Here is a 24,383-nt window from a genome sequence, read left to right on the forward strand (position 1 = left end):
TTCCTGACATACCCAGAAATAATGTTTAACCAGATAGCAGAACATTTCATGATCCTGTCAAGTTGACTTATACAATTAACTGTCACAGCCATTGTATCCATGACCTACATAATAAATGTTATGGGATGGTTTTTGTTTCCCTCCTAAGAAGCTGTGGGAGGGCATCATTATGGATGTAAACTCATCACTTGTCCATGCTTTTTGAGCTGGAAATTTGGTTTATTCTTTCAAACGACTTCAGATTGTTGATTTCCAAGAATCCCAGCCCCTAAGCTCTCTTCAAAGCCCCGAGGTGATTGTCACAAACAAAACCCTTCTGTGGCTCTTACATAGTTGATACTTATAAACCTTTTGGAAAAAAAAATCATCCTCTGTAATGTAATTTCCCATTCTAAAAATAGGCTTGACTTTTGGATTTCTGCTTAATAAAAATATATTTTTCGATTACACTGGAGACAGAGAAAAAAATTTCCAGTATCAGTTTGAGGCTTGTGAGAAAATGAAGAGAAGACAAGTTTCACTGCTCTTGTTGAAGGCTTTGTATTAAAATTTTGCCACAGTGGCTGAGTTCTGAGTGTGGTGGGGCTGGGGAGGAAGGAAGAGTGAACACTGTCACCAGTCATTTAGGATGTCATTTATTACTCAGATCTGACCCCAAATGCGAAGGCTGCAGCAGGGAGAAGAAGCTGGCATTGCTGTACACGTTTGTGGTTAAGGAGCGCATCTCTGAAATTCTATGGTTTCTCTGAGTAATCACTGAATCATCTCTTTATTACAGTGAAACTTCACAGTGCTATTATTTGCTGTAGAGTGGAGCTAGAGAGCATCACTCTGAGCCTTCTTGGGCAGCACTGGAAAGGGCTTAGGTTCCGAAGAGGTGGTGCCTGTCCCTTTCCAAGGCTCTCTCCCCTACTAGATGGCCCATGGAACAGTATTACAGTGCAGGTCATCTCTCAGGAGCACCTGGTGGGCATTCCTCTTGGTGATGTGTTTGGTTCTTCCCTTTTGGAAGAGAAGGAGGAAGGAGCCGCCACAGTGTAGGGCAACATGTAATTCAGAGTCAATATGGCTTCCCTTTCCTTCCACACATGCTTTCTTCTTGTCACCAAGTCATCTGGAATGTCCATGGCCAAACATGCTACCCACCCCTAGTTGGAGTCAGACTTCTGCCTTTCCCACGCGGGGCAAATCATTTTCCTTCTCTGAGTCTCATTTGCTAATCTTTAAAATGGCACCCACAATTCCCACCTTGCTCAGGGCAAGAAGAGCTGGCATGTATGAAGTTACATGTTGAACTGCACGGTGTGCTGTATCTTGGAAAGACTTGTGCCTTCCCCGATGACACACTGTTCTGCCTTTCAGTAGCCACCCACCTGTCTATGCTTTTGTGCTCATGAAACTCAAAAGCTTGTTCATGATGATTCTCTATGCAGCCTTATAACTGATTTCAAGACAGTGTGCTAATTTCCAGAGATATGGAAGATATATATTTTTTTTCTTTTCTTTTCTCTCTCTCTCTCTTTTTTTTTTTTTTTTTGAGACAGGATATTGCTCAGTTGCCCAGGCTGAAGTGCAGTGGAACTATCATGGCTCACTGCAGTCTCTTCTTCCCTGGCTCAAGTGGTCCTCCCACCTCAGCCTCCTGGGTAGCTAGAACTAAAGTCATGCACCACCACACCCGGCTAATTTTTTCTATTTTTTTGTAGAGATGGAGTCTCACTATGGTGCCCAGGCTGGTCTCTAACTCTGGGACTCAAGCGATTCTCCCGCCTCAGCCTCTCAAAGTGCTGGGATTACAGGCTTGAGCCACTGCGTCTGGCCAGAGGAGATTATTTCTTAAGATTGTCCTGATGAAACCCTAAAAAGTGAAATCAGCATTCTCAGAAACCAATAAAATAAGACAAATCTTCTGACTTTGGCAGGGATGTGGGAAACTTACAGGAAAAATTATGGGTTTGCCAATGAAAATCATCTAGACGCTGTGGGTTAAGGAATCTGTGGGACCACCTTGCCCCAATATAGGTGGGAATCATTTTTTAAAAATTCATTTTTATTTTAATTATTTTTTAAATTATGTATTTATGTATTTATTTATTTATTTTTGAGGCTGAGTCTCCTGTTGCCCAGACTGGAGCTCAATGGCATGATATTGGCTCACTGCAACCTCCGCCCTTGGGGTTCAAGGATTCTCCTGCCTCAGCCTCCCGAGTAGCTGGGATTACAGGTGCCTGCCACCACGCCTGTCTACTTTTTGTATTTTTAGCAGTGACAGGGTTTCACCACAGTGGTCAGGCTGGTCTCAAACTCCTGACCTCAAGTGATACACCCAACTCAGCCTCCCAAAGTGCTGGGATTGTAGGTGTGAGCCACTGTGCCTGACTGGCAGGAATCATTTTAAGGGGATTAAGCATAATAGTAACATTTGTGATGTTAACTATGTGTAAGACACTGTGCCAAGTGCTTTGCTGTGGAGACAACTATCTAAGATGATATCCCAATTCATCATATGTTAGCTGTGTGACCATGGATGACTTATGTGGCTTCTCTGAGCTTCAGTGTCCATGCCTGTAAGTGGCATCGTAATGCCTAATGGCTTTTTGAGGATTCATTGAAACATTGAACTCAAAGTTTTGGGCACAGAGTAAACACTCAATACCTAATGTTGCTGTTTTGTTGTTATAATTCATGCATTTCTTACAAAATTCAGGACAGTCATGAATTTTGTGGCAGATAGAGTATTCTGCTGGCCCTGGGCTTCAGTGCTATTTTGAATTTTTTTTCCTCAAGAGGAGATAAAATACTTGAGGTTTAGAGTAAGAGTAAGAGGATTCTTGAGTTGTAAATTACGTAAGTCTGATTTATCAAATGTAAAGTGGGAAGTTTCTTTCATTGCAGAACCATACGGCTTTATAGGACTTTTAGAAAGCTGTAATTAGACTCTGAGTAAAGGTTTCTTTCCTCTTTATAAAGTACACATGTGGGTTATGTAATTTGATGGCAGTAAATTAAAATGTAGTTTTCTCTGTTCCTATTCCAAACAGGACCATGTAAATGTTGCCTGGCTGGAATTCGACTATCTGACCACTCCTTTTCCATATCTTTTTGGGTCTCTGCTTCCTTAGATGGAGTCCTAGGCAGGAGTTGAGCAACATAATTGGATCTTTGTTCTCTGACCTCTACTGGGCACCTGAGGGTTATAGCTAGAGGCCTTAGTATGCTAGATGCCTGCCCCAGACAACTGCTTCTGTGTAACTTGAAAAGCGCAAGAGCGAGCCCAGGCAGATCTTTTTCCAACACAAGTTTCTGTTAGATGTTGGCCTTTTTGTTCACTAAATACTTTCAGACTGAAGGGCAATTTCACCTAGGTGTATAAATAGGTACATCTTTGCTAGCATCTGATGGAAGGTCAACCCCTTCAAAATCTTCACTCTGATTTCTAGCAAGGAAAGAGCCAGGAGAAGCTTAAGAGCCCATGCAGACTAACTCTCCCTTGCTCCCACTGTATAGATAGGAACACTGAGGCCCCCCGAAGGAAACATTTTGTCCAAGGTCGTAAGTTGAGTCCCTGGTTGAGTTGCAGTATGGACCTAGATCTGTTTGATCCCAAACCTGTCTGCACTTGCGGCAGAGACTTCTCATTGTTTCCCAATTTCCTTTCTCCACTTCTCCCTTAATAATAGAACTTGCAATTTGTGGCTGGAAATATGACTGTCTGGAATAAAGACCATTATTTTCCAATCTTCTCTGCAGTAGAGGCAGCTGTGAGACTGAGTTCTTGCCCATGACAAATAACTGATAGCATCCTGTGTGACTTCTGGAAACATTCTTTTGTCCTTCCTCCTTCCTGCTAGCTGGAATGTAGAGATGATTTATTGCCACAATAATGCTTAGTCATAAATAAAAAACCTCAGTGGCTTACGGCAACGTCTATTTCTTGCTCTCGTGCTCAGGATGGCCAGCCAGTTCTGCTGAAATTGGTTGGGGTTGGTCATACATCTGGGGAGTTGTCTGGCTACTGGATGGTCTATAATGGGCATAGCTGGGACAACTGGGTGACCTGACCCTGGTTCATGCCTCTCATCTCCCAGCAGGCTGGCTTATGCCCATGGAAGAGGCTACAAGGGATAAGTAGGAACATACTAGTAATTTTTCTTGCCTCTGTTTGTGTCATGTTCTCTGATTTTCTGCTGGCTCAAATAAGACACATGGCTGGGGCCTAGAGACAGAATAGGAGGACACCTCACTTTTATATCTATGACATGGGTGTAGGGTGGAAGGAAAGTTGGGGTCTTAATGGATCCAATCTATTGTTGATGGATGATTGAATGAATGGAGGGCTGGATGGAAAGGCAGCAAAAAAAGGCAGACAGGGGAGGAAGTTCTCTTGATCATGTCCAATACAAGGGGAAAGTAAACACGAGAGAGCAGTTTCCCATGGCTCTACTGTTCTCTGAGGCCCTCCTGGCTTGGAGACTGCCCATGGCACACAGCGGGTGTTTGGAGCTTGTGGGGTGTTTATTTCATGACTTGCTTCTCTGTTGGGGAACTTTGCTTCTGAGTGAGTCATTGTGAAAGGCTTCTTAAGCTTTATTTTGGGGTTGGGAAGAGTCTATTTTGGAGATGAGAAGGCTTTTCAGAGGTCCTAGGCTTATAACATGAAAACAGTTGTGCCGTGGCCTGAGAACTGAACTGAGAAGCAAGGGACATGTGTTTCAGTCCCATCTCTGCCAAGTCAGGAAAAAAACAAAAGCAAACCAAAAACAAAACACATCAGAAGTAGGAATTTCTCTTGGGCAATTTCTAAGTACTATAGAACTTGTCAGCAAGAAAGAAGGCTAAGGAAAAAGTTTTTGTTGTTGTTGTTTCTTTTTTTTTTCTTTTTTTTTTTTTTGAGACAAAGTCTCACTCTGTCACCCAGTCTGGAGTGCAGTGGCACGATCTCAGCTCACTGCAACCTCTGCCTCCCGGGTTCAAGCCATCCTCCTGCCTCAGCCTCCCGAGTAGCTGGGATTACAGGCACCTGCCACCATGCCTGGCTAATTTTTTGTGTGTGTGTGTGTTTTTAATAGAGATGGGGTTTCACCATGTTGGTCAGGCTGGTCTTGAACTCCTGACCTCAAGTGATCCATCCACCTCAGCCTCCCAAAGTGCTGGGATTACAGGCGTGAGCCACCACGCTCAGCTGGAAAAAGTTTTAAGAATCCTTTTTTTTTTTTTTTTTTTTTGAGACGGAGTCTCGCTCCGTTACCCAGGCTCTGGAGTGCAGTGGCACGATCTCAGCTCACTGCATTTTAATCCAGGCTTCATGGTTCTCTAGGCTTCTGGTAATATATTCTTTAAATAAGATACAAATTTTAAAGGAGATAAAACTAGGTTTGATAATTGAGTTTTCCTTTTTTTTTTTCTTTCAATTCAAGAGCAGTTACTTATTAACTGACCGGATTAGAAAAATCATCATGGTAGACACCTTCATTCATTCTTCTAAGAAGGCTGTTGATCTGGTCCTCCCCATTGTCAGCATTTCCACCTTTTACAAAATGGGTGGTCTTTTTCTTCATTCCACCTTCTGGATAGGATAGTTTGGAGGGCCACAGGAAGTTATTTGCTTATTTGAAGCATTTTCCAACAGTGTAGATCTCATGAATCAGATCCTCCATGCAGATGATACCGTATTTACCAAGAGATTGAGCAGTCAAAGCGTTATCTGTCAAAGCAATTCGCTTCTTATTGATTTTGCCATAACCACACTTATAGATTAGTTCATTTACCGACTTCAGATTTGGGTACCCACATGCAATATATGGTTCTACAATCCACAGCATGTTAATTGAAGACTTGTTGAGCTTCACAAAGGTTCCACTGAAGATTTGACGAAGGTAAAGAAGCTACAACACCTTTCAGACCTTTGGGCTCACACCATTGATACCTCTGATTCTGATGGCAAACGCCAGTTCTGCAGGTACATAGTTGTCTGCTTTTCTTGCCACCCTAGCCATTCGAATCTCAGTTCTATACATCTGCCTATATTACTTATGATAGTGCTTTGCTTTTTCATAGATAAGCTTCCTCCTTGCCTTTAGAAGCATCTTTTGGGCAAACTTCATTCTCAGGCACTTTATCTTCAGCTCTGCAAATTCCTTGACTTTTTCTTAAGGGTTTCTAGCACGGCAGGAACCTCCTCCTTTTTGACATGTTCCGTGATTCCAGCCAGAAAAGAGGATAATTTAGTTTTCTGTTATATATAGGGAAGATTCTTTACCATTAGTTGTTTTAAAGATCTTCAAAATAATCCTTACATATTTATGTATGTCATAAAATGATGGTTAGAGTAAAAATTAAAACATTGTTAATTTGAACATTGATTTTACACTTCATAATAGTTTACGCAAGAGATTGAGTAATAAATGTGAGAAAAAAAAAACTCAATTGTTTTGATGGTATTAGGAAGAACCACTCACTTTGTCATGTTCCTTTTCTTTTTTCTTTTTTTGAGACAGTCTCACTCTATCACCCAGGCTGGGGTGCAGTGGTGCCATCTCAGCTCACTCAACCTCCACCTCCCAGGTGCAAGCACTTCTTATGCCTCAGCTTCCTGAACAGCTGAGATTACAGGTGTATACCACTATGCCTAGCTAATATATAGATATATATATATTTTGTATTTTTTGTGGAGATGAGGTTTTGCCATGTTGGCCAGGTTGGTCTTGAACTTCTGGCCTCAAATGATCTTCCCTCTTTGACCTCCCAAAGTGCTGGGATTATAGGCATGAATGATGGTGCCTGGCCTCACTTGGTCATTTTCCTTTTGTAGAAGAAATAAAAGTGATTCTGGCAAATTTTCTAAATCTTAAACACAAAGTTAAATGCTTTGTTTGCTTACTCGGGTTAAATACAAGCAAAGTTAGATCCAATTCCTTGGTATCCACAGTGCCAATGTCCAGGGCACTGAAACAGACCCATGTTGGAGGGGATGAACTCTGGGGGCCTGCCTGTTCTTTCTGATTCTGTTTTAGAGCAAGCCAAATGTGACCATCATCAAATCCCAGAGAACGTCAGAGCAAGGGTGTCTGAAGATAAAAATTTACCTAAATGCCTTTCCCACTATGCAATTCTGGGGAATGCTGAGGTTCATAAGAGGAAAGAGGCTTACCTACTTGAGACTTGGGGGCCACTAAGAACCCTGGGTCCTCATCCTGGTTGTCTGCACCCTGGATGGGATTACCTCCTTTATAGCTCATGTCTCTTTTAAGTGGTAACTGGCCAGTTGCAGATGCATTAGTTAAAAACATATTCTAGCTCTGCTTTCAGAAGACAGAATAAGATGTTCTATAACATTGCCCCAGGGAACAATAGCTGTTTCATTTTCTTGTCACTTGAGTATACCCAGCCTAACCTCCATAAGTTTGCTAAATGGATCTGGAGCCTGTCTCATTTTGTTTCCACCTTTTTATCCCCTTCCTCCATGGCTTATGCTGAAATACATTAAAGAGAGTGCCTTCTTTTTACTAGTTCATGGTTTGTGATTTCACTCCATTTCGAATTCAGGGTCGGGTACAGCAGTTCGTGCCTGTAATCCCAGCACTTTGGGAGGCCGAGGTGGGAGGAATGCTTGGATCCAGGAGTTCAAGACCACTCTGGCTACATAGCGAGACCCTGTCTCTACAAAATATTAAAAAATTAGCTGGGTGTGGTGGCAGATGCCTGGAGTCTCAGCTCCTCGGGAGTTCAAGACCACTCTGGGCTACATAGTGAGACTCTGTCTCTACAAAAAGTTAAAAAATTAACTGGGTGTGGTGGTACATGCCTGTAGTCCCAGCTACTTAGGAGGCTGAGGTGGGAGGATCACTTGAGCCTGGGAAATCAAAGCTGCAGTGAGCTGTGATTGTGTCACTGCACTCCAGTCTGGGTGCCACAGCAAGGCTGTGTCTTAAAAAAAAAAAAAAAAAATTCAGGATGGGTGAGAGATTGAAGGTATTGGCCACAGGCATCAACAGCTGTGAGATGGAAGGGCTCCCCAGGACTGCCTTGAATCCCCTTCCATCAGAGGCCAACTAGATCTTAGAAGGGGCAGTCCGGAGATTCTTGTCCTGTCAGTTCGTCGTGTTTTTTTTTTTTTTTTTAATTAAATGATAGCTGTTTTTACTGATGTCCTGTTAGTTTGAATCACATGGGACAATGGTTCCTGTGGGCAGAATGATGGCTTCTAATAAAGGAGATGATGTTGAGATTAAGATTCCTCTGCTGGTTCCTTGGGTCACAGCCTTGCAGCTGAAATCTCACTTCTTTAGAGAACAGCGGAAGTCCCTGCCTCACCTGCTGACAGTGTCCAGGACTGGGATGCCTCTGGTGTCCAGGTTTACAACCACTTCTTTATCTTGTGATCTTTCGAAAAGGAGGAAGATTACTACGTCCAGATTATCGACTTGGAAGGCATTCAGAGTCCTGGGGTTTAGAGTGAGTCTTTAGACAGTCTAAAATCCCACGGTTTTCTCATTGGATTGCCTAGAATCATTTTATGTTCTCTGACCTCAATTTCCCCATTGACAAAACTTAAGTTCATGTAGATATCATCCCAGAAATCAGGGAATGGCTGAACAGAAAGGGCCCTGGCCTCTTGCACAGGCTTGAGGCAGAGCAGCTCTCTTCTGATCATTTTCATAAACAGGATTTGTAAACTCCAATGTGTCAGAGAAACAAAGGGCTTCTATTCAGGGTCTACATTTTTTATTTGGAGACAGAGTCTTGCTCTGTCACCCAGACTGGAGTGCAGTGGTGCAATCTCGGCTCATTGCAACCTCTGCCTCCCAGGTTCAAGCGATTCTCCTGCCTCAGCCTCCTGAGTAGTTGGGATTACAGGTGTGTACCACCACACCGGGCTAAATTTGGTATTTTTAGTAGAAATAGGGTTTTACCATGTTGGCAAGGCTGGTCTCGAACTCCTGACCTCAGATGATCCACCCATGTCGACCTCCCAAAGTGTTGGGATTATTGGTGTGAGCCACTGCACCTGGCAGGGTCTACATTTCTATCAGTTCTGGAAGAGCCAGGATTTTGTCCTTATTAGGTTTGCCATTTCACCTGGTAGAAGGCAGAAGACTAAATCCCAGGAACTTTGGGGGTCGCTTCCTGGTCTGACTTTGGGTGGTTTTGCAAGGTTCACCCCCAGAGAAAGGGAAAGGTCCCATTATCACATGGTGGTGTGAATCGGAAAAAAACAGCAGCAAAAAATAACTCCCACCATCCCCCAACTTTTACTATCTCTGGGGCCTCTTCTGAATCTCTCTGCAGAGAGAGATCAGGGATGCCCCGAAATTGAGATTGTGGTTGAGGACTGAGACCAAGTTGTTCACAGCATGGTTGTATAATGGATACTCAGTCATATCAGGACTCAGAAGATGTGAAGGGCCCCGCCCTGCGAGCTGTTTGAAGGTCATGATGGCTTCGCAGTGATGGGAAACAAGGCTGGTGTCTCTGTTTGTGGGTTCCCTGCACCAAGGGTACAATTCACTGGGGCCCTTCCCACCATGCCCTGGCCATCTCTCCACCCACCCACCCACCACCTGACTCCTGGAGAATGGGGCGAAACTTTCTTTTATACTTAATATTTTTTTTTGTCTTCTCCTCTTTTCTGTGTTTTCTTCACATTTGTTATAAGGGGCCAGTTTGGCATGGGATATGTGGTAGTGGCCTGAGGCCTTGGGGCTGAAAGAGCCCAGGGTCTGAAATCATCAGAACTGTCTCCAGATGAATTGAATCTGAGCTGGAAAGCAGCCTGTGACTCATCGCGGGTAAGAAGCCGCAGTCTTGTTTATATGATTGTAACCCCCGGCCAAGTGAAAGCAGAATGACCCCTGTCACTTCTTTGGGGTCACACAGCTACTCAGGAGGGTGAGAGGAAATGATGTCTATGAAGCACCTGCTATGGGACAGGCATTTTATCTAAACCTGTCCCATTTAAACCTGACGATACACAGTGAGGGAGGTGTGAGTACCATCCCTGTTTTGTAGATGTGGCTCAAGGAAGATAAATAACACATCTTCGGGGAGAGGTCTCTTGTCGTCACTTTCCCTAGACCAGAGAGAATGAATAATCCCTTGGCACCCTCCTTTGTCAGCCCTTCTGCCTTAAAAAGTGTGTGTTATTGGCCGGGCGCGGTGGCTCAAGCCTGTAATCCCAGCACTTTGGGAGGCCGAGATGGGCGGATCACGAGGTCAGGAGATCGAGACCATCCTGGCTAACACGGTGAAACCCCGTCTCTACTAAGAAATACAAAAAATAGCCGGGCGAGGTGGCAGCGCCTGTAGTCCCAGCTACTCGGGAGGCTGAGGCCAGAGAATGGCGTGAACCCGGGAGGCGGAGCTTGCAGTGAGCTGAGATCCGGCCACTGCACTCCAGCCTGGGCGACAGAGCGAGACTCCGTCTCAAAAAAAAAAAAAAAAAAAAAAAAAAAAAGTGTGTGTTATTGAAGGGAAGGTGTCACGTCCACTCTGCTGTGTGTCTTTAGGAAAATCCCCTTTCTTCTCTGGTCTATTTCTGCTTCTGTAAAATAATGTCTTTGGTATGAGGTCTCTTTGTGCTCAAGGATTCTATGTTTCATGCCCACTTCTTACTGCTCACATTCATTTTCCCTAGCTCCAGAATAGGCCATATCGTTTCCTGGAAAGTTCTGTCCATTCCCATGCTCCCATGGACAACTGAGAGTGAGGAGGGAAGGTGATTGGGATAAGACCTTGATATCATAGGAAAAATGGTGAATGACTTTGAAATGGATCGAAAAGATGACTGGGTGTCTTCCTCAGAAAACGAGGTGTTTCTATGAGGCCTCTGGGCCTTTTGTTGCCTTTGAACTGTTTCAGAACTGTAAGTTGTAGATGACTGAGAGTGATGCAAATGGTTCTTGTCCATAGATATGCAAATACATTTTCTGGTGGTAATACAATTGTCTTACCACATCTCCTGTGGAATAAACCAGTTTTGCATCTTTATTCATTTCAGTACTTCTTGCTTGTGTATATGTGGTTCTTGGAATTATCCTTGCAACTAGATGTGACATCCTACTAGTTCTGTCACAAATTAATGAGCTAAATCATTGATATGCATTTCTTTGATATTTCAGTGAGTGTTATGATTATGCATTCTTTTAGCAATTATCCTTTAACCGTATATAGGTAAGTATAATCCAATTCTATTTGGCATTCTTGGTGGGTAAAGGGTGATGGTGGGGTATATTAACATAAACCTTCCTATATATTTCAGCCTGGAGGCTGCTTTTCTGGCCCAAACCATTTTTCATGACACCGTCCCTCCTGGCGGGTTTCCTATGGCTTCTGTTTGTCCTGTGCGCTGTCATCACTCTAGGATCCTGGAGTTCTCTCTCTGTGTTTCCTGGAGGGGAATCCATTCTCCCCAGCTCTCTACTTCTAAGCGACCCTAGAAGCTTTGCTAGCCTACTACCTACTTCTGTGCTCAGATTTGACCTGTCATCATTTGCGGGGAATAAATACCTACCGTGGGGCAGTGATAAGGGTTCAGCTATGTTGCACGTGTCTGAGGGTACCGACCTGCAGTCATTCTAGGTACTAACTGGAGCCTTGTGCCTACTCCATCTTCATTTATGAGAGTGGGGCTCTCCCAACACATGGCAAGGTGATGGAATGCTCTACTACTTGAAAATGAAATATGGGCCTAAAAAGCCCAGATTTCCACTGCCCATGGGATTACACTCGAGTTAATCAATCCCATTTTATTTGCATCACAAAGGACAGTTACAATCAGCTAACACTGGGTTAGGAGAATATCCCAAACCAAAAGGAAGGGGTAGAACAGTCTTCCTCCCTCACTCAGATCCTCTCTTTGACCAAAGGCACAAACTTCTACAACAGCCAGCGTTGGGGGAAGCTGACCATCTAGAGTCAAAGTGAAGAGTACAGTTAGAGGTGAAGATCCAACCAGTGCAGGATGTTAGGTGTGTCTACTTCTCGGAGCAGGTGGTGAGACTTGCTGAGGTCTTCAGTGTTGCCTGGAATGATATTCTCTAGGAATTTCCTCACTAGTGCTTTACTGTTTACACAAAGTACTTCCATCCATTCTGACTTGAGCCTACAATGACTCCTTGAGCCAGGCAGGAGAAAGTTGATTATCCTCAACCTCACCCGTGACGGGTGTGAACTTCAGAGAGAGAAGTGACTTGCCCTAGCTGGGTGTGGCAGGGAAAGGACCGGAGCCAGGACATGACAGGCCTGGTGCATCTCATTCTACTCTTCACTTTGACTCTAAACGACCAGCTTCCCCCAACCTTGGGTGTTACAGAAGTTTGTGACTTTGGTCAAAGAGAGGATCTGAGTGAGTGAAGAGAACTCTTTTCTACCCCTTCCTTTCTGTTTGGATATTCTCCTAACCCATTGTTAGCTGATAGTAACTATCCTTTGTGATGAAAATAAAATGGGATTGATTGACTTGAATGTTATCTCATGGGCAGTGGAAGCCCTGGGGATCTCCTAATCTCTTTTTCTCTGGTAGTGACATGAACAGGAGGCAGGAGGGCAGGGTCCCTGGTAAGGGCTCCACCCTCAAGCCTGGACCTATGGCCCTAAAGGAGAACAGGTATTCCTATTTTTGTGCCTGAATGTTGCCTTTCCAAGACCACTCTGGCCCACTCCACCCCCTATCCTATGCCTGTGAGAACTCCAGATCCCAGGCTCCATGAGCAGCAGAGTCATGTGGCAGAGAAGGAGAGAAGTGTCTGAACGTGGTGAGGAGTTTGGCTGGGGACAGTCAGAGAGGGGTTCATCCCGGGACGGTTGAACTCCAGGGGAAGATTGTCTTCCCACTGTATCCCCTTTCCAGCTCCTCATCCCACTGAAAGCCACCTCTGTCACTCAATAAAAACTCCGCATTCATCACCTTTGAAACCGTTTGTGTGACCTGATTCTTCCTGAATACCAGACAAGAATTTGGGGACCCATTGGGTGTGGGAACTCCAAAAGGCTGTCACACTGGCTGTTTGCCCTTGTTGGCAGAGGGCAACTGCTCTATATGATCAGGAAAATGGGCCACTGAGCTGGTAATATGCCCTCTGGGGCTCGGGGGTTGCAGGCACCCCATCCTGGATGGCAGAGCTAAAAGAGCATTGTAATATGCTTGTATGCAACCGTGAGGCCTGCACAGGGCCTGCTCCCACTGGAAAGAATGGCCGGGGGTTCCAGCCTTTGTTTGCTCTGGTTCCTGTACCCATCCACTCATGTGCTCCCTCCTATAAGGGATGGAGAGTGGCAGCCGAGTAAATGAGCCGCCCACTTCACAAAGGGCCCCATGAAGGGGTCAAGGGAACTGTCCCGTTTCAGTAGGATCTGCTAGAATACATATAACTGCAGGTAAATGCATTGATTTACAGTGACTTAAAAATTAGGCATTTACTTCTCTTATATAACAAGGAGTCTGAAGACATATGGCTCAACACTGAATAGAGATTCCAGGAATCTCTCACTCTAGCTGTCTAATAAAGTCATCACTAGCCACAGATGGCTATTTAAATTGAGATGAATTAAAATTAAAGGAAAATGAATTCAGTTCCTCCATCTGTTGCTCCAATGTTGTAGCAACATTACAACTGGCTAGTGGGTACTGTGCTGGGTCAGTGCAAATGTAGAACATTTCCATCATAGGGGGAAGTGTACTTAACCTCTTTGGATCTTTGTTTTTCCTTCTGTGTGGTGACAGGGTTGGGTGAAGCTGGGATCCACCAACCATGGTCTTCAGGCCAAATTCTGCCCCAGGCTTGTTTGTGTGAGCCCTTGAGCTAAGAGTGTTTTTTTTTTTTTTTTTTTTTTTTTTTTTTGTAAAGGGCATAATAAAAATAGAATATTGGACAGAAACTGGATGTGACCCACCAAACCTAATATATTTATAATTTGGCCCTTTAGAGAAAAAGTTGGCCCATGCCTGGATTAGATGTTCTCTGAGGGTTTTTTCCAACTGTCAGAGTCTGCAAGTCTACGGCCCTGGTAGTCTAGACAATTCAGGGTTTGCTGTTCAAGTTTAGGGCCTTATGGGGCTCATGAGAGTGAAAATCATGGGAGCAGTTTCCCTCATCTCTGGGGTCTCTCCGTTCCCGTATGTAAAGGGAAACCAGAAGGAGCATGACTAACCAGGGACTCGGGCTGGAAGCTGTGAGACGGTGACTTTATGGTAAACCTGCTGATATGGTCTGTGGAAAGAGATTTGCCACAGCAGCTGAGCAGCGGGCACCCACGTCAGAGCCTGGAAACTGGTGCAGAACGTCTGGTTTTCCGGTCACAGAGGGGCGTGCCCATCCAAAGCCGACAGGACAAGCTTTGTGGGAAGCTGATGGGTGCCTGTCTGTGGTCAGGTGCTGGTGGCTCTGACAGTGGTCAACTGGGCAGCACTGGCACTAGGCCCTGGCTCAGATGGGGTTGGGAAAACTGAGCCACATTTGCTCTTCCATAAGAATACTGCGTCTGGAATGTCACCCTGTGTAGGGGACTTTGTATGAGATTTGACATTCTTGGCTCTTGCTTTGCTCCTCCGGCGATTCCAGGGCTTCTCCTTGGGGTCTGTGAGGACAGCCTTTTACTGCAGGCCTTGGAAGGCATCGAGTCTTCCCTTCTAGTCATCCCCAGTGTGGCCTAGGCCAAGTCACTTCATTTCTCCAAGATATGATTTTCTCAACAGTCAAGTGGTGCTAATGAGTCCTATCTATAGACATCTGGTTGGGTTATTGGGAAAGCAAAAGAGGGTATTATATGGAAAATCAGATACAAACAGAAAAGAACAGAAAGCCACAAAGTTCCAGCTGGAGATTTAAAAAAAACTGTTCATTGAGCACTTAATTAGGAATTAGGCACTAGGCCCTTGGATAAACCTTTTACATAGTTTATTCATGTAGCCCTCACCACAATCCTCTAGACACACATCCCTGTTTTTGGGTGAGGAGACCATTTTAACGTATGAGGTACCTTTTTAAAGGGCAGCATTTGGATTCAATCGGGCGTGGTGTGATCTCTTGGTCTTGTCCACTTTCCAAGACCTGGAAAGATGACGCATGGCTGGAACTGATATTTTTAGGTCACCGTAAGGATTCCTGCATTTGCTCAGTTGGCTTCCTCATTCCCTTCTTGGGAAAGACCAGTATTGCTTTAGAGGTGCTTTGTGTCTCCTGTCCCATAGAATTTTGCCTTGGCTCCTGACTAGTCATGTGGAGGATTGTTGCTATGAAAGCTCTTAACTGGAGTATTTCTATTGTTTAGTAACACTAGAGAACAGAAAAAAGACAACTGTTCTTGGGAAGTAAACAGACAAAAAAGATTGTAATCCAAAATGAAATAATAGTAGAAATAACGAAATAGGGTTTAAGATGGGATTCAAATGTTCTGCTTTGGGTAGATTTTGTGCTATTAGAGATTTCCAAATCTTTTTAATTTTTTTTTTAAACTAGAGATGGGGGTCTTGCTATGTTGACCGGGCTAGTCTTGAACTACTGGCCTTAAGCAGTCCTCCCATACCGGCCTCCCAAAGTGCTAGATTTGCAGACATGAGCCATGGCTCCAGGCCCCAAATATTTTGATTTTATCTTACCTCTCCCACTGCTAATTTTCATCTCTTTTCTGCCTGCATCCTGAGTAACTATGGAATGAAAGCATTTTAGAATTACTGTTGTCCAGTCACATCTAAATCGTAATTTTCCTTTTATGGAGTCATGCTACAGAGTTTTCTAACCACTATTATTTCTATCGCCTTAGTTGAATATTACAGAAACATTCTGAGGTCTGGATAGTATTTAAATCTATTTTCCAGACCAGGCGTGGTGGCTCACTCCTGTATTCCCAGCACTTTGGGAGGCCGATCACCTGAGGTCAGGAGTTCGAGACCAGCCTGGTCAAAATGGTGAAACTGTACTAAAAAATACAAAATGTACTAAAAAATACATCTGTCCTAAAAAAATACAAAAATTAGCCAGGCATGATGGTGCGCACCTGTAGTTCCAGTTACTTGTGAGGCTGAGGCAGGAGAATCGCTTGAACCTGGGGGGCAGAGGTTGCAATGAGCCGAGATCACGCCATTGCACTCCAACCTGAGCAACAAGAGCAAAACTCTGTCTGGAAAGAAAAAAAAATCTATTGTCCGGAAGAAGGAATGGGGGCTCAGGGAGGTTAAATGACTTGCTTAGAACCATGTAACGACTCCCCAGCAGAGGCCAGTTTTCCAAGACTGGCCACACCTAGCTGCCCCTCTGGGGAGGGCAGCCTACCCCGATTTCATGGTATATGATATTAACAGTGGCAACCACCACAAACATTGGCTGACTTTATGTTTAATTGCTTCTTTTTTAAACGTCATAAACACCAGCAAAATAGGTATCGATTGTCACTGCAGTCTAACAGATGAGGAAACTAAGACTTACAGGGGCCCACACTTTGCCCAAGTTCATTCAGCCAGTTGGAGGCAGGATCTGAGCCCAGCTCTGCCTGCTCTGGGACCTACATGCTTGCCCACTGTTTTCTGTGCTGTCATTGGCACAGCCAGGGAAAATTTAGGTGATGGGGAAGGGAGGGCATAGGGTATGTTGGCTTCTAAATTCATTGGAATTTTTTTTTTTTTTTTTGAGATGGAGTCTCGCTCTCTTGCCAGGCTGGAGTGCAGTGGCGTGATCTTGGCTCACTGCAATCTCTGCCTCCTAGGTTCAAGCGAATCTCCTGCCTCAGCCTCCTGAGTAGCTGGGATTACAGGCACGTGCCACCACATCCAGCTAATTTTTGTATTTTTAGTAGAGATGGGGTTTCACTATGTTGACCGGGCTGGTCTCGATCTCCTGACCTTGTGATCTGCCTCTCTCAGCCTCCCAAAGTGCTGGGATTACAGGCATGAGCCACCATGCCTGGCCAAATCCAGGAATTTTATGTGGCCAGGGAGTGAGTCTGGTGGAGGACTTACATGCAAGTTTGGTGATCAAGACACACACAGTGTGTATTTAGATCTCTGTCATCAGGAAATGAATATGTATTAAGGTAGCTAAAAGGATGGTCTACAAACAGCAGGCAAGTAGGGTCAGTCTGGGCAGGTAGTATGTTTGTGCATGCATCAGTATCTTCTTCCCCCTGCTTTTTTCTTTTTTTCTTAAGCCCAGCATGGAGTTAAAAACATTTATTAATCACCTCCTATATACCCTGAGCTCACTACAAGATACATATTTATTATCTCCATTTTAAAGCAGAGGAAATGGAGGCTAGAGATATACAGTGACTTGGCCAAGCTTGCATGGTTGGAAGGGGCAGAGCTAGGATTTACACCCAGGTCTCTTTGGTACTGAGACACTCCACCTGCTGCCTTTATCTGCCTTTTCATTCAGGTTATGGCTACTTTTCTTTTAAGTAGCCCCTGCTGCCATATTTCTAAGCTGACTTTTCCCCAAACCCAGCTCTGAGGAAGTCCATGCTGGACCCAGGTACAAGAAAACTCAATTTCCAGAGGCTAGGATGCTGCTCTTGGGTATAAGCTCTTCTTGGGTCAGTGAGTTCCTGCTTTCTCGTCCTCTTTCCTGTACCAGCATCTTGTATGACTAGAGTAGGCTTTCTCCAAGAAGACTAGTGTTAGTAATGCCTAACAAATGAACAGCTCTTCATACTCACATTCATCCTCCATCTGGACTGCAAAGGCTCAAACACTTCATAGCTGTTGCCCTCTTCCAGGTGGGTTCCTGGGTTCTGGTATAAGCTCTGCATCTTATAAGCATCTGGTATATGCATCTGGTATAAGCATCTTTGTATGACCTCGACTCTGCAGCTTCCCTTTTCTGGACCTCAGCTTTCCCACTTGCAGATGGACGGGATCCTTGGAGAGCTTCTAAGGGAACAAGCTGAGGCCTCTTTGGCTTCTGCGTAAATTTCTAAGGTCTTACTTAGTCTTTTACATTTTGCTCTGTTAAAAGACTATTTAGTTTAAAAAAAAAACACCCAAAAAAACCAACTCCTTCTCTCTTAAACCTTTTTTGGCAGAGGGCATATTTCCTTGTTATAGTGTGACCTGCGCCCAAATATAATTGATTATTCTCTTCTCCACCCCTAAGAAATGGGGAAGATGAATTCAGCTTTAGAGCGATTACTCCTAATCCAGTACAATATTTCCCTACCATGCCCATGAGCTGAGCTCCTCACAGTACATCAGAATGAAGATAATACACGTTTTCCACTCAGGGGACCGTATCTGTTTCTGTGATCAACCTCATCCCTCCGCCCTCACAGAGCACTCAATTCTTGGACAATTTCGAGAGCTTGCTTTAGGAAAAAACCCATTTTCCACTTGACAGCAGAGCTTTCTTTTTGAATCAGCTTTGGATGCTTCAGCCCAGGGAAATAGATTGCTCCCTTTGCTTTACCAAATTGTTTTTCTTTTTCCCTTTGCATATTTTTTTCATGGGCATCCCTGTACCCGTCGCTACCCTACCCTCACCTTTGTGCTAACTGGAAGCATTGACCTAAGATGGTAAACGAGACATCACACAAGGAATTGTGTCCTTCCAGGCTGCAAAGAGAGCTGGAAGGTCAGAGGTCTTTGATTCCATTCCTGGCCATTTTGTCCCTTATGACTGCACAGTATCTCCCAGCCAGGATGAGGATGTTTTCCTTATCTCTTCTAAAGTATCAGTGATCAGCTGCCCCTCCTCTATGCCTGCCTGAACTTTGGGGGTTTGCAGAGAAGCCTGAAGGTCTACTTTTTGTCCTTGGGAGGGTGTCCCCTTGAGGCAAGTAGATTTGATTGAAAAAAGTGCCAAGTTGACCAAGAATGGTCTGCTGAGACTGCACGGAAATTACTAATATGCTGTCTGCCCCCCACCAAGCCTGGGGCCACCAGCTCTTCCTGATTTGTGCTAACCCCTGGGGCTTTGCAGATCAAAAATAAATTGGGTTATTTGGTCCTTTGGAGGTTACAAGATAGTCTGGAAAAATACCACTTTCATTATGTCTCTGCTTTCTCAAAAATACTCAGTTGTTCCTCATAATACTTTTCTATTCTTGTGGAACAAATTATTCCCAAACCTAGAAGCTTAACATAACAATAAACATTTAGTATTTTACACAGTTTCTGTGGACCGGGAATCTGGGACCAGGTGAGCTGGGTGGCTCTGACCTCAAGAAAGAATAACCTCACACTTCAGCAGAGGAGGCAGATTTGTTAATAAATGTGATAGCTATGACTTATCTTACCAGCTTTGGGGATAGGCATGGTCAGAAAAAATTATTAGGAAACATATTTTGAAAGCAATAAGGCATAAAGAATAATGTAAGGTGGTTATACCCAACCGATCCTAAGAAACAAATAATTTCCAATATGATAGAACCTCCTGTGCATCCCTTTCCTGTCACATCGTCCTCTGTGCCACCTCCTTACTCAATAAGTAGCCAATTCCCTGAATGAGCTTTTTATCATTCCCGGTCATTTTACTTATACTTTTACTGCACTGGCAAAAGTGTATCCTTAAGCCATGTAAAGCATTGTTTTGCAGGTTTTTGAACTACATTAAATTATGTCATACTATATATATGACATAATTTTTATGCAATTTGCCTTTTTAAATCTACTATGATGTTTTACATATGAGTATCCTTGTTTATCCATTTTTTATGCTATATAGTATTTCACTATGTGGAAATACCATAATTTATCAATTAATTCTCTTGTTGACAGATACTTGGTTTACTTATCATTTCTTTCAAATTAATTGCCTTTGCTTATCATTTCCTTCAAATTAATTGCAGAAGCACTCCCTGTCCCAATTAGCAGGAAGTTTCCATCTCATCCGTGAGGATCCAACTTCCCACTTCCCCCCTCCCCCCATCCTCCACCAAGATGTCCAGGAGTCTCAGGGACTTTCCTAGGTTGAATAGATCAGTTCTGCTCAAGAGTTGAAGCAGTCTATGGCTGCTCTTGTTTCTGGATAGTAACATTGTATCACTGCTCATAATTTGCTCTACAAGGTCCTTTGCATCCTTATTCCCTGACATGGTGTCTCTGTTAGAAGAAGAGCTGAGTTTTCTGAGTGTGAATCAAAGAGCAGTAACCCAGAGTCTGAGTGTAGGGCACTGCTGATCCCGTGCAGGGCACAGTTATTAAGGGGTTGTTCCAGTAGGGCACAGAGACAGAAATTCCTTGACCAGTGCCCCATCAGTGTGGAGAACACTGCTCCAGCCAAACCCATCAGAAACTGATCAATAACTGTTCGAACCCTGTGAGATTAGAATGCTGTTGCTGAGGTCTGTAGAAGGACTGCCTTTGGTGGGTCTGTGGGAGGAGTTTTATTTTATTTATGTATTTATTTATTTATTTATTTTTGAGATGGAGTTTCATTCTCGTTGCCCAGGCTGGAGTACAATGGTGCAATCTCGGCTCACTGCAACCTGGGAGGACCTTTATTTTTCAATAACATTTTCTTTGTACTTTAGTTTCCTCATCTGTAAAGAGCATTACCCCATGTGATGAAGAAAACTATTGTTACTGATGGTTTAGCTAGAAGCAACCTCAGCTAGTAGGGGCCCCTAGCTCCTATATGCGCTCCCTCCTCCTTCCCCCGGGAAGTAATTCTTTTTTTTTTTTTTTTAGATGGAGTCTCTTGCTCTGTCGCCCAGGCTGGAGTGCAGTGGCGCGATCTCGGCTCACTGCAAGCTCCGCCTGCCAGGTTCACACCATTCTCCTGCCTCAGCCTCCCGTGTAGCTGGGACTACAGGTACCCACCACCACACCCAGCTAATTTTTTTTGTATTTTTTAGTAGAGATGGGTTTTCACTGTGTTATCCAGGATGGTCTCGATCTCCTGACCTCATGATCCACCTGCCTTGGCCTCCCAAAGTGCTGGGATTACAGGCGTGAGCCACCGCGCCCAGCCCCCTGGGCAGTAATTCTTGCTGGGTTTCCCTGACAGGTGACTGCTCAGCCCAGATGTCTCCAATGGAAGGCACAGCCAAAACACTGCTCTTGGAACAAGAAGTGGAGCTTCAGGTTCTCCATCTGTAAGTTCAGGGAAAACTACCTCTGTCTCCCCACAGAACGGTTTCAAAGGTGAAATGAGACAATGAACTTGAAAGTGCTTGAGAAGGTGGAGTGGGTAGAGTGGGGGTGAGGCTCTCATTATCTTTGGAGGTAGCACATCCTGTTGTTGGACAACTCTGATTTTACAAACATTTGAGTCAGGCCCTGATGTCCACAGCCCTCTGAAGCTCTGCTTGGAAGACTCTGCATAGCCTTTTGGGAATTTGAAGACTCTCAGCATGTTCAGAATATCCCCCCTGAATCTTCTCTTTTCTGGAACAAACTTCCCTAGTTCCTTAAAATGTGACTTTATGATCTACAATTTCCATAAAACAGAAGAAGGTTGTGGAACATAAACTGCTTACAAAAGTATAAAATGTTACATAATTCTAAGGTGATACCATTGTGATCATTATTATTGTCACAATGGTGAAAATGACAACCTCCCCTATCGGGAGCAGAGGTAGCTGATGACTTCCATGTCCCTAAATCCAGGGAACACCTTTCAGTCCTCTGGTTTCACTTATTTGTTTTAAGATAAGGTCTTGCTCTATTGCCCAGGTTAGAGTGCAGTGATGTGATCACAGCTCACCACAGCCTCAACTTCCCCAGACTCAGGTGATCCTCCTGCCCCAGCCTCCTGAGTAGCTGGGACTACAGGCATGTGTCCCCACACCTGGCTAATATTTGTATTTTTTAATTTTCTTTGAAGAGATGGGGTTTCACCATGTTGCCCAGGATTGGTCTTGAACTCCTGGGCTCAAGTGATCCTCCCTCTTTGGCCTTCTGAAGTGCTGGGATTACAGGCATGAGCCACTGCGCCCATCTTGGTCACATTTCTTAACACCTGCTCTTCTCATGGCTCTTTTAACATGCCTGGGTTTCTTGCCATCTCACTGGCAGCTCCTTCTGAGCATCCTTTGCTGTCTCTTCTTTTTCAGATCAGCCCTTAAATGTTGTGGTTTTCAGAGTTATATCCTGGGCCCTCTATTCTCCCTCCTCACACCATCCCAGGAAGCTCACTTTAGCTCATCCATTCCAGTGGCTTCAATTACCATTCATAGGCTGCTGACTTCCAAAGTCATCCAGTCCACATTTCTCCCCTGGGTGCAAGGGCTACAGCTGCAACTGCCTGCTAAACACCTCAATTGGGATGTCTTATGGGCACTCCCCATCCACCTCCCTCAACCCCCAAACCTCCCCTTTCTGCTACATCCTGTATCACAGTGAAAGTCCCTACCATTTGCCCAGTGGCCCAAGCCAGAAACCTGGGAATCATTCTGGACCTTTTCCTTGCCTTCTATCCCACGTGTAAAAAAGCACCGAGTCCTGTCAACACCATCTGTTTCTCTATTCCCATTGCCAGAACCTCTGTGTAGGATGTCAACAGGTCATCTGCTGCCATAGTCCCTTATCTGGTTTCTCTGTCTCCAATATTGCCCATGTCTGAATCAGTTTCTACACTCCAGCCAAAAAGACCTTTCTAAAGTGTGATCAGATCATGGGGATTTCTGGCTAGATAGTTTTCTCCATTCTCGCTACCCTTCTTCCTGCCCCCACCACCAAAACTTGAATTCTGGAGGGACATGGAAGGAAAGGGAAGCGTGGAGGTGCTGAAGAAATAGCACAAAACCTGTGGGAAAACTCTGGGGTGCTGCAGGGGAAGGAATCTTGACTCAGAAGGAAATGTGAGCCAGAGACAGACGGGCACGGGGAGCCTCACCAGGGGACAGGCGTGACTCCTATTCTTTCCTCTCTCCCATGCATTGCTTCAGGGCATCAGTGCCTGCCTGGCATAACTGTGACATGGAAAAGTATGAGAGCACCTTGGATTATCACTGCAGTTGAAACCAAGAACAAGCAATGCAAGATTGTTATGGGTGCATTGTATCCCCAGTTTGCATGTTGACATCCTAACCACTAGAACCTCAGAATGGGACTGTATTTGGAGACAAGGTCTTTACACAGGTAATTAAATTAAAAAAGGTCATTAAGTTGGTCCCTTTTTTACAATGTGACTGTTATCTGTATAAGAAGAGGAGATTAGGACACATATACGTACAGAGACAAGACATTGTAAAGACACAGGGGGAAGACAGCCATCCACAAGCCAAACACATCACAAGAATTGTGAGAAAATAAATTTTTACTGTTGTTGGATGACTCTGGTTTTACAAACATCTGAGCCTTCAGAATTGTGAGAAAATAAATTTCTACTCTTTAAGACATCCAGTCTGGTGTGTGTGTGTTTTTTTAATGGCAGCCTAGCAAACTAGTATAAAAGTGTGTGAGGATTAAAAGGGGAGGCAGGCTGGCTGTGGTGGCTCACACCTGTAATCCCAGCACTTTTTTTTTTAAAGACAGAGGCTTGCTCTATTACCAGACTGGAGTGCAGTGGCCTGATCTCAGCTCACTGCCACCCCTGCCTCCTGGGTTCACACGATTCTCCTGCCTCAGCCTCCCGTCTAGCTGGGACTACAGGCGTGCACCACCATGCCCGACTGATTTTTGTATTTTTAGTAGATATGGGGTTTCACCATGTTGGCCAGGATGGTCTGGATCTCTTGACTTAGTGATCTGCCCGCCTCGGCCTCCCAAAGTACTGGGATTATAGGCGTGAGCCACTGCGCCTGTCCATAATCCTAGCACTTTGGGAGGCCTAGGTAGGTGCAACACTAGAGGCCAGGAGTTTGAGACCAGCCTGGCCAACATGGCAAAAGCCTGTCTTTACAAAAAATACAAAAGTCAGCTGGGCGTGGTGGCACATGCCCGTAGTCCCAGCTACTCGGGAGGCTAAGGCAGAGAATTGCTTGAACCTGGGAAGCGGAGGTTGCAGTGAGCTGAGATCGCGCCATTGCACTCCAGCCTGGGTGATGGAGGGAAACTCTATCTCAAAAAAAGGAAGGGGCAAAACTAACATTATTTTTAAGTGCTGTAATAATCTGCATAGAAAGCCAACTGAATCAGCAGACTCTCTTTTATAACTGATAAGAGGATTCAACAAGATTTCCAGATACAAGATCAACTACTAAAAACCAATAGCATGTGTCCATAGCAGCAAATACAGAACTAACCATCAAACATAAGAAAATAAAATGCCACTCACAGTAGCAAGAGAAACTAAATATACCTAGCCATTAATATATCAAGGAGTAAAGAAGTTCTCTATGGAAGAAAAATTTAAATTCAATCAAAGGACATAAAAGGAATTTTTGAGTAAGTGAAGAGGCATTTCATGTTTGTGATAGAATAACAGAACATTGTAAAAATGTCAATTTTTTTCAAAGTAATCTATAAATTTGATATGATTGAATTAGCATTCCAGATGGCTACGTTGATAAAC

General features: G+C 44.3%; 1 long non-coding RNA gene and 1 pseudogene across 1 annotated transcript; one reads left to right on the plus strand and one right to left on the minus strand.

Moving 5' to 3' along the window:
• Positions 1–5,285: 5,285 nt before the first annotated feature.
• Positions 5,286–6,119, minus strand: LOC139358200 (large ribosomal subunit protein uL30-like; annotated as a pseudogene).
• A 2,662-nt stretch (positions 6,120–8,781) lies between these two features.
• On the plus strand, positions 8,782–23,256 carry LOC139358201 (uncharacterized). The gene is made up of 4 exons (XR_011612802.1): positions 8,782–9,788; positions 20,615–20,738; positions 20,934–21,021; positions 22,816–23,256. It is a non-coding gene; the product is annotated as an uncharacterized lncRNA (long non-coding RNA).
• Positions 23,257–24,383: the final 1,127 nt, after the last annotated feature.

Source organism: Macaca nemestrina, chromosome 14 (genome assembly GCF_043159975.1).
Source record: "Macaca nemestrina isolate mMacNem1 chromosome 14, mMacNem.hap1, whole genome shotgun sequence".
Lineage (NCBI taxonomy): Eukaryota > Metazoa > Chordata > Mammalia > Primates > Cercopithecidae > Macaca > Macaca nemestrina.